This window comes from Peromyscus californicus, unplaced genomic scaffold, assembly GCF_007827085.1.
Source record: "Peromyscus californicus insignis strain IS unplaced genomic scaffold, ASM782708v3 Scaffold_4__1_contigs__length_199733344, whole genome shotgun sequence".
NCBI classification, from domain to species: domain Eukaryota; kingdom Metazoa; phylum Chordata; class Mammalia; order Rodentia; family Cricetidae; genus Peromyscus; species Peromyscus californicus.
The window spans coordinates 70,421,088-70,430,935 of record NW_026294562.1 but is presented as its reverse complement, the minus strand read 5'-3'; the positions used below and the strand labels follow the sequence as shown (position 1 = coordinate 70,430,935).

The 9,848-nt window shown below is 47.8% G+C and overlaps 1 long non-coding RNA gene across 1 annotated transcript in view; it reads right to left on the bottom strand.

Moving 5' to 3' along the window:
- Positions 1 to 3,459: 3,459 nt before the first annotated feature.
- Positions 3,460 to 9,848, bottom strand: part of LOC128095063 (uncharacterized) — a 36,960-nt gene continuing 30,571 nt past the window's right edge. The window contains exon 3 of the long non-coding RNA XR_008213141.1: positions 3,460 to 8,308. This is a non-coding gene — a long non-coding RNA (uncharacterized LOC128095063). The remainder of the gene's footprint in view (positions 8,309 to 9,848) is intronic.

The following is a 9,848-nucleotide window of genomic DNA, read 5'->3' as shown; positions in this document are numbered from 1 at the left end:
ATCCAAAGCTGCTTATAAAACAAATCACTCAGGCAGGCCGGCAGTGCACACCTTTAATTCCAGCACTCAGGAGGCAGAGCCAGGCAGATCTCTGTGAGTTCAAGGCCAGCCTGGTCTACAGGGTGAGATCCAGGACAGGCACCAAAACTACACAGAGAAACCCTGTCTCGAAAAAAAACAAACAAAATAAAATAATAATAATAATAATAAACCACTCAGAAGCTTATATTTATTATAACTGCTCAGCCATTAGCTCAGGCTTATTGCTGACTAGCTCTTACACTTAAATTAACTCATAATTCTTATCCACGTTTAGCCATGTGGCTTGGTACCTTTTCTCTGCTTTGCCTTGTCATCTTGCTTCCTCTGTGTCTGGCTGGCAACTCTTGACTCTGCCCTTCCTCTTCCCAGAATTCTCCTAGTCTACTTGTCTCACCTATACTTCCTGCCTGGCTACTGTCCAATCAGAGTTTTATTAAACCAGTGTACAAGAGCATTATCCTGCAGCAATGGAGGACTCCTATTCACTATAAAGAACCCCAAACCAGACTGAGGAGACCTGTCAGAAATGTGCAATGATTTTGAACAAAATACATCTTCCAGGGTCACAGTTTCTCACTGTGCAAGAGCAAGAGGTAGCCACTGATGGCTTGATAAGTCCCATTACCTTCCACGTGGAAACTTCTAGATGATGGCAATGTTGTATACCCAGAGAACTCAGAACTGAGAAAAACAGTGGAAAATCTGGTAGAGTACTTACTTCCTTCTCCTTCCGCTTGACCTGGCATCTGAGGTCTGGATTTCTGGATTCTGCATCAGGGGCCAGAGCTCATCTGTCCCTCTAGGCTCTGTGGTTTTACCAACAAGGTGGTCCCATACCCAGTGCACTTCTCAACAGGGGCAGGTCCTGAGAGAGGCATTTATAGACTGACAAAATAAAGTCCCAGGCACAGCCTGGCCTGGAGCAGGAAGATAGCTGGCTGGAGGTCACAGAGGATGGCTTTGTGTGTCCACACGTTTATTTGTCCTCTGAGTCTTTAAGTGCCTGTTGCATTTGGCACTGTAGAATGGATAAGACATGGTCCTGCCTTAGACCTCTCCATGTGTGTCTCAAAAGACCATCCACCTGGGCGGTAGTGGCATGTGCCTTTAATCCCAGCACTTGGGAGGCAGAGGCAGGTGGATCTCTGTGAGTTTGAGGCCAGCCTGGTCTACAGTGAGTTCCAGGACAGCCAGGGCTACACAAAGAAACCATGTCTTGAAAAACAGAAACAAACAAAGGCCACCCACTCCTCATTTTAGTGGTAGATGCCTGGCCCAAACTAAGCCAACCAGATTCTAGAAATTTGTAAAGCTATACCAAACCTCAAGGTGGCTGGAGCTGAGTCACAGGGGTGCGGGTGGGCCTCAAAGCCTAGAGGAATGGCCCAAGAGGATCTGCTTCTGAGTTCTCTGGAGAGCTCCTCTCTTCCATGGCCATGGCTCTCCAGCACATCCCCTGATAAAGGATGCCACTCAGAATTCCTCCGGCGACCTCTTTTATCCCTGCTAGTTTGTGTTTCCGCTGCTCCTAGCCAGAGCACACTAGCTTCTAGGGAAAGTGATAGGAAGTTGCCTGCTCTCGGGTAGGCAATCTCATCCTTGTTCACCTGAGATCTAGTGGATGCACCCAGAGCCTCCGAGGACAGTAACTCTTCAGCAGTGCCGTCACTCAGCCCTGGCTTTCTGCCCCCAAAGCTGATGGCCCCTCCCGTTTCCCCCAAATTTTTAGCAACTATGCGTTGTTGATTGAGAGGTTTGGGAGCTCTAAAATATTGGGAATTTTCCTTTCTGTCAAGACAGAGTCTCATATATCCTAGGCTGGTCTTGAACTCCATTTATAATCAAGAATAAGCTTGAACTTCTGCTCCTCATCCTCCTATCACTTCTGGAGTGCTGAGGTCATAGGTGTGCACTACCACACCCAACTAGGGACCGAAGTCATTGTCGAAACGCATGCTCAGCAAGCACTCTCTCAACCGACTTACAGAGCCAGCACTCCCTACCCTCTATTTTAAACTTCAAAAATGATTTATGCAGATGGGTGTTTTGTCTGCATGTATGTCTGTGCACCACGTGTGTCCCTGGTACCTGTGGAGGTCAAATTGGTTGTAAACTACTGTGTGGGTGCTGGGAACCTAACCTGGATCCTCCGTAAGAACACAAGGGTTCTTTTTTGTTTGTTTTTGAAACAGTGTTTCTCTTTGTAGCCCTGGCTGTCCTAAAATTCACTCTGTAGACCAGGCTGGCCTGGAACTCAGAGATCCCCTTGCCTCTCCCTTGGCATGCTCCATCGCTGCCTGGCTGCAACAAGTGTTATTTTAGAGAGAAGTGAGCCCTCTCTCCAGGCCCAGCCCTTTTTATTATTGTTGTTTGAGACAGAAATGGTCTTACTATGTGGCTCAGGATGGCTTTGAATTCCCAATCTTCTGGCTTCTGCCCTGTAAGTGATGGGATTACAGGACTGCATCATCATCATCAACCCCAAGGGCTTCCGTTTTTCCACTCATGGCAATGGTCTAGAAGTTTGTCTTGCTCCACCTGGCCACCAACAACACAGATACAAGACCCCGGGACTCAACCTCTCCTCTGGTAGTATCCATAAAACTATCTTCAAGCTGGGCAGTGGTGGCACATGCCTTTAATCCCAGCACTCGGGAGGCAGAGCCAGGCGGATCTCTGTGAGTTCGAGGCCAGCCTGGTCTACAAAGCAAGTTCCAGGACAGGCTCCAAAAGCTACACAGAGAAACCCTGTCTCAAAACAAACAAACAAACAAACAAACAAACAAACAAACAAACAAAAGGTAAAAAACATATCTTCAGTTTCTGATGTCAAAGCTAGAGGTCCTTGGATGGTAGCCACTCAGTAGAGTGACCAGTCTCCTACCTCCCAGCCATACCAAGGACATCCCAGTTGAGCACTGAAAGTACCGTGTCCTGAGTACCCTCAAGACGATTGGCCACCTGACCTAAACTGAACTCAAGAACCAGATGGCGCTGTAGGATGGTTTTGTAGGAAGCTGGTTAGTGCACTTTATTTTTTTCTTTCTGTCGGTTATTGCACTTTAATAGCCCATTTCTTCCTTGAGAGAAGCTGGGAAAATGTTGGCACTCGGGCCAATCTGAGCTAGGAAAACTATGTCAAATATCTTCTTTTATAGGCGTCATTGGTGAGAAGAAATGACCATAACTCAGTCAACAGTACCTTTCAGTTAGAAAATGTCTCAGGTGAGAAGTCTCATGGGAGTGTGCAGGAGGAGGAGAAAGAAGTTTGTACTGGCCTCCTTGACAGTGTCCTAAGCCAATGGTCCACCAGATAACTCAACCATCTCACCTGCCCCAGAGAAGCGTCTTTCTGTTAACTCTCATGCCCCCCCACCCCCCCCACCCCCGCTCCCTAGGCCATCAGCTGTGGTCCAGCTTAGAAGATGTCCTGTCTCCTCAGTCCTGGCCTCTCTCCTGCGTCCCTTGCTGTCAAACACACCACTGTCTCAAGGAGAACATCAACCATTTCTGTGATGAAGTATAGAACTCAGGGGCCACCTGGCCATCGGGTCACCTGGCCCAGGCCTAGGAAGTAGGCTAAGAGAACCCAAAGCAAGACTCGAGTTGGGCTGGGCAGTGGTGACGCACGCCTTTAATCTCAGCATTCAGGAGGCAGAGGCAGGCAGATCTCTGTGAGTTCGAGGCCAGCCTGGTCTACAGAGTGAGTTTGAGGATAACCAGTACTGTTTCACAGAGAAACCCTGTCTCAAAAAGCAAAAACAAAACAAAAAGACTTCAGCTGGAATCTTAGCCCTGTACTTTCCTTAATTACACATCCTAGGGCAATCAGTCCCTGTCTCGGAGCCCGCCCCATCTGCAGTTACAGATGGGTGACAATACTTATTTCAGAAGGCTGTGTTAGGGGCAGAGCATAAGATCTTGAAAACAAAGTGTAGAGGACAGTAAGTTGAGGTTACTATTGTCCAGGATTAAGCTTTCCTCCATGATGACTGGTTTTATAGACCAGAACCAGCAGGGGTGGGTGCTGAGAGCCCTGTTCTCTGAGCTACTCCACAGAACGGGCTCTATGGAGGAGCATGGGCTAAGTGTGGGAGATGGCCAGCCACAAGCATCAAGTGCCTTTCCTAAATGTTATCAGTTGGCTAGATTGGTCTTTTGGTGAGCTTTGGTCAGAATGAAAAAGGAAATGTATCTAGATTCCCCAGAACCCACAGTGGAAGGAAAAAACCAAGCCCTGAGAGCTGTACTCTGAAAATGAAGCAGGATATAGGAAATAGAAGTACAGATGGGGCCAGGCCAGCACTGTCCAATAGAACCTTCTGTCCCAATGTCCCGCCTCAGCACTGTTTAGCGCAGTCTGCCTCAGGTCACGTGGGCTACTGAGCTCGCAAATGTGCCTGGCAATTCAAAAAAAAAAAAAAAAAAAATGAGTTTTAGGGGCTGGGGATAGAGTACTTGCATAGCCCCAGGAAGTAGTCCATGGTTTGTTCCCAGCACTGTGCAAGCCAGGCACAGGGGTTCATGCCTGTAATCCCAGCAGTTGGGAGGTGAAAGAGGAAAGATCAGAAGTTTTAATTCAGCTACACGGCAAGCTGGAGGCTAGCCTGGAATATGTGATTCTGTGTCGAAATCAAGAAGAAAGGGAGGCAGGGGAGATGGTTCAGTAAGAGTGCTTGCTGCAAGATCATGAGGACATGAGTTCAGATCCCCAAAGCCGTGTCAAAACACCCAAGGACACTTGTAACCCCGGCACTGAGGATGGGGGTGGAGGAGGACCACTGGGACTTGCTAGCTACCAGACTAGCCCCAAAGCAAGCTCCAGATTCAGTGAGAGACCTTGTCTCAAGGAGATAGGGTGGAGAGTGGCTCACATCTTCCTCTGGCTTCTGTTTGTACACCTGCATGCTCTCACACACACTTTAAAATTTAATGCAATTTTGCTTAAATAGCTGTGTGGCTAGTGGCTACAACACTGGCCAGCCAAGGATGCTGAGCATCTGTCTCTTAAGGAGGGGACCAGAGAGGCTGGTGTGCATCATGATGTACCCAATGTCACAAAGCTGCTGAAAAATCCAGGAGGGAGCCTCCTGCCTCCTCTGTAGCTGCTCCCAATTAAGATGAGCTCGGTGAGTGCTAACCCAGGAAAGGACAGCTCCTGCCCCAGATAGACATAAGCAAAAAGCAAGCAGAAACACGCAAGTGTTCTGGAAGCCCCACAGGGCTTGGCAGCCAGTTTAGGATGTATGGCTGTCCCCTCACCCAGCCTGAAATGCCCTTCGCAGTGTCCTGGCACTTTCAATGTATGCAAGCCAGAGCCAGACAAGGACAAAGGGACCACACTTGGGGCAGCTGCAATCTCTGGAACCCTCTTTCTGACTGGCACACTTGCTCCCTCCCCCATTAGCCCAGCTTGGACAGGGAAGGCCACCTTTGGTGGAGGTCAAGGCCATCTTAGCAGCTCAACATGGATTCCACCTGCACATTCCCTCAGCCTGCCTACGCACAGACACCCAGGTGGAGGATCAAATTAATCCAGCTCTGTATCCGGAGGGCTGGCACTCATATCTCCATGCACCAGGGAGGGTGTGCAGAATTATGGACAAGGCTGAGTGACGGCCAAGCCCTCAGGAGCAGAGGTGGGTGGGAGAGAGTTCTGGCACCTCTTTCAAACCATCTGTCCCCAACCAAACCATGTGAGTACACCGGAGCATTCCAGGCACCCTGAGACCAGGCAGGACCAGTGTCCAGCCCCATTCCTGACCCTCCTCTTTCTTCCCCACCCCTTCCTGCTTTCTTTTCCTTCTCTTCTCTTTTGTTCAAGTAAGTTTTTAACCAAGGTATAATAGCACAGAAAAGGACACGAATCATAAACATATGGAATTTTCCCAGTCACCTCAGCTCGGTAACTGGCCTGAAGATCAAGAAATGGATCATAGAGCTGGAGAGAGGGCTCAGCAGTAAAACAAAACAAAACAAAAAAAAACAAAAAAAACCCCGCTTGTTCTTCCAGAGAATCTGGGTTTCCAGCACCCACATAGTAGATCACTGCTGTGGGGATGTCTTTCTGTATGCTGTGAATATGTGTTGCTCTGGTTGGTTAATAAATAAGCCACATTGGCCTATGGCAAGGCAGCTTAGAGGCAGGTGGGAAATCCAAGCAGAGATACAGGAAAGAGAAAGGCAGGATGGGAGAGATGCCAGCCCGCCACCCAAGGAGCAACAAGATGCCAGCAGACCGGTGATGCCAGCGGACGGATAATGCCATAACCATGTGGCAACATATAGATGAACAGAAATGGGTTGAATTAAGTTATAAGAGCTAGCTAGCAAGAAGCCTGACCCATAGGCCATACAGTTTGTAAGTAATATCAGCCTCTGTGTGTTTACTTGGGACCAAGCAGCTGCACAACACAGATGAGAGAGACTCGTCCTGATGGTGGGGCCAGACAGAACTGGAGAAACTTATGGCTACAGCCTATAACCATCTGATGCCCTCTTCTGATCTCCCTGCGCACTGGGCACACAGGTGGTGCACATACATACACACAGACGAAACACTCATACACACGAATAAAAATGAAAAGAAATAGGACACACTGTGCTTGAGAATTCCCCTGCCTGTCCCTTATCGGCCATCACTCCGACCTTTGTTCAGGTTGCTATTGCTGGGACAAGACATCGTGACCAAAAGCAGCTTGGGGAGAAAGGGTTTGCCTCAGCTTCTGCTCCACAGCACGGTCCATCATCAAAGGAAGTCAGGGCAGGAACTAAAGTCAGGAAACTGGAAGTGGGAACAGAAGCAGAAGCAATGGAAGGATGCTGTTTGTTGGCTTGCTCAGCCTGCTTTCTTATGCCATCCAGGGCCACTTGCCCAGGAATAGCACCATCCACAATGGGCTGGGCCCTTTTTTTGTAGCAATTCTATTGGATTGAAGAAGTCAATTTCTATAAACCTACCCCTAGTTTTAAACTTATTTATTTTTAAATTACCATTATTATTTTATCTATCTATCTATCTATCTATCTATCTATCTATCTATCCATCTCTCTATATATATCTATTTTATGTGTATGGGTGTTTTGTCTGCATGTATGTGCACCACATATATACAGTACCCTCAAAGACCAGAATAGCGTGTCAGATCCCCAGAGTTGTAGCTGTTTGTAAACTGCCATGTAGATGCTGAGAATCAAACCTGGGTTTCTCTGGAAACCTGTCCTCTCCAGTGCACTTAACCACTGAGCCATCTCTCCAGCCCCTAAATTGTTCTTTATTTTTTTTTAATAATATATTTGTTTTTGTTATTTTATGTGTGTTGGTGTTCTACATGCATGTATGTCTGTGTGAGGTGGTCAGATCTCCTGGAACGAGAGTTATAGACAGTTGTGAGCTGCCTTGTGGGTGCTAGGAATTGAACCAGGTCCTCTGGAAGAGCAGCCAATGCTCTTAACCACTGAGCCATCTCTCCAGCCCCTGGATTTTTGTTTTTCATATAATGTTAAGAGCACTGGCTGCTCTTCCAGAACCAGTTGTTGTTGTTATTATTATTATTGAATTTTATTTGTATGAATGTTTTGCCTGTACATATGTCTGTTCACCATGTGCATCAGATTCCCTGGGGCTGGAGTTAATGACAGTTGTGAGCTTCCATGTGGGTGCTGGGAATCAAACCTAGGTCCTCTGGAAGTGCAGTCAATGCTTTCAACTGGTGCGTCATCTCTCTAGTTCCTTAATTTCCCCTTTAAAGACCCCCATCTCTAAATGCAGTGCTATTTTGAGGTATAGACATTATTTTAATTAATTAATTTTTTATTTAAAAATTTATCTTTACTTTTATTTAATATGTAGGGTCTCTTGCCCACGTGTATGTCTGTGCACCACATGTATGCAGTTACCATGAAGACAAGAAGGTATCCGATTCCCTGGGTCTAGAATTACAGGAAGTTGTGAGCTGCCATGTGGGTTCTTGGAATTGACCCTGGGTTCTCTGGGAAAGCAGCCAGTGCTCTTAATGGCTGAGCCATCTGTGGTGGTTTGAATGGCCCCCATAGGCTCATGTATTTGAAGGCTTAGTCACCAGGGAACAGCACTATTTGAAAGGATTAGAAGGACTAGGAGGGTGGCCTGGTTGGAGGAAGTGTGTCACGTTTTTTTGAGGTTTCAGAAGCTCACGCCAGGTCCAGTGTCCCTCTCAGCTACCGCTCCAGCACCACGTCTGCCTCCATGCTTCCTGCCATGATGATCATGGACTAACCTCCGAACCTGTGAGAGAGCACACAATTAAATGCTTTCTTTTATAAGGGTTTCCTTAATCATCATGTCTCTTCACAGCAATAAAACAGTGACTAAGACACCATTTCTCTAGCCCCTCTCACACATCTCTGTGTGTATTCCACTTGTGTGCAGGTACCCATGGAGGCCAGAAAGGATGTCAGATCCTCTGGAACTGGAGTTACAGGAAGTTGTGAGCTTCCCCTTCATGGGTGCTGAGACCCAAACTCAGGTCCTCTGCAAGAGCAGATGTGCTCTTAACCATTGAGCCATCTGTCTAGCCCCCGAATCTTTTTTTTCTTACAAAAGATTTCTTTTGTACCGTACTTGGGGTGGGGTGCAAAGAATATTCTTATAAATGTCATGAGTATGAGTGCTTTTGTTCATTTGCTTCATTTTCTGTTTTGTTGAGATAAGGTCTTATGAATCCTGGCCTGGAACTTTAGAGATGGTTTATGGTGTACAGAAGCTTGCCAAGCAAGCCTGATGACTTCAGTCTGATACCAGCACGGCAGTGTAATATAGTCAGGAGATCTCCGCCCAGGCTGTCCTTCATAGTCCACTAGGGAGCTTTAGCCAATGCCTCCATCAACTCTCCCCCTGTAGAACTCCTGCTCCGATTGGTCTAGGCAAGCTGGGCTCCTAGCATTGTTTCAGTGCTCTCCAGGGGATCCGGATGGGCAGGCAAGGTTGAGAGGGCCAATCTGTCTTCACAGTGATTTAAGGGCAGGATGTGGTGAGAGGGCTCCTTGTTGCCTCTGTCTTACAAGTCAGGGGTGGGGGTGGCTGAGACCCGAGAGAGCCCTCGGGCTGGTTATAACAGGCTCTTCATTCAGCCTTTCTTATGACTTGACAAGCCATTCTCTTTAGAGAGCACAGCCTGGTGGAGTCAGCACCTCAGACCTCAGAACAGGTCAGGCTAGTGGCAAGAATCTGGGCCTGGGTGACCACAGCCTCTGGCGTGCTGGACACACCCAGTGTCTACCAGACTCTGTGTGGGCATTTTTCCTTCAACCCACAGGTGTTATTATGTGTGCTGCGTGTTGATGGCAGTGGAGTCCACTCGGCTCAAGCTGCATAGGACGAAGTGAGCCAGCCTGGAAGCACCTATGGGTGCCTGACCGTGAGCTCTGTGGGTATCTCATTAGTCCTTTCTGCTCCCTCTGTCCCAGGGGAGGAGGCCATGAACACCCAAGTCAGGTAACAGGCCTTCTGTGGGCAAAGCCATACTCCTCTAGCCTCAGTGTCTTTGGAAACCCAAATGCCATCTGGTACTCGGTACAGAAAATATTTCTAAGGAATCCTGCCCATCACGGCCCAGCTTCTGCAGTTTCACCTCTGGACACGTGCATATTCATCAGCAAATGTCTGCCATTAAAAGAATGCTTGTTGTTTGACACCCCATGTTCCCTTTCTGAAGGACAGACGGCTGCTTGCTTTGCTCTCGAAAAGAGTAAACCTGATGCAGATGGCTGAGTGCACATCTTCCCGACTTGCAGGGAGACAGGTTGTTCGGAAAGGTCTCAGTCTA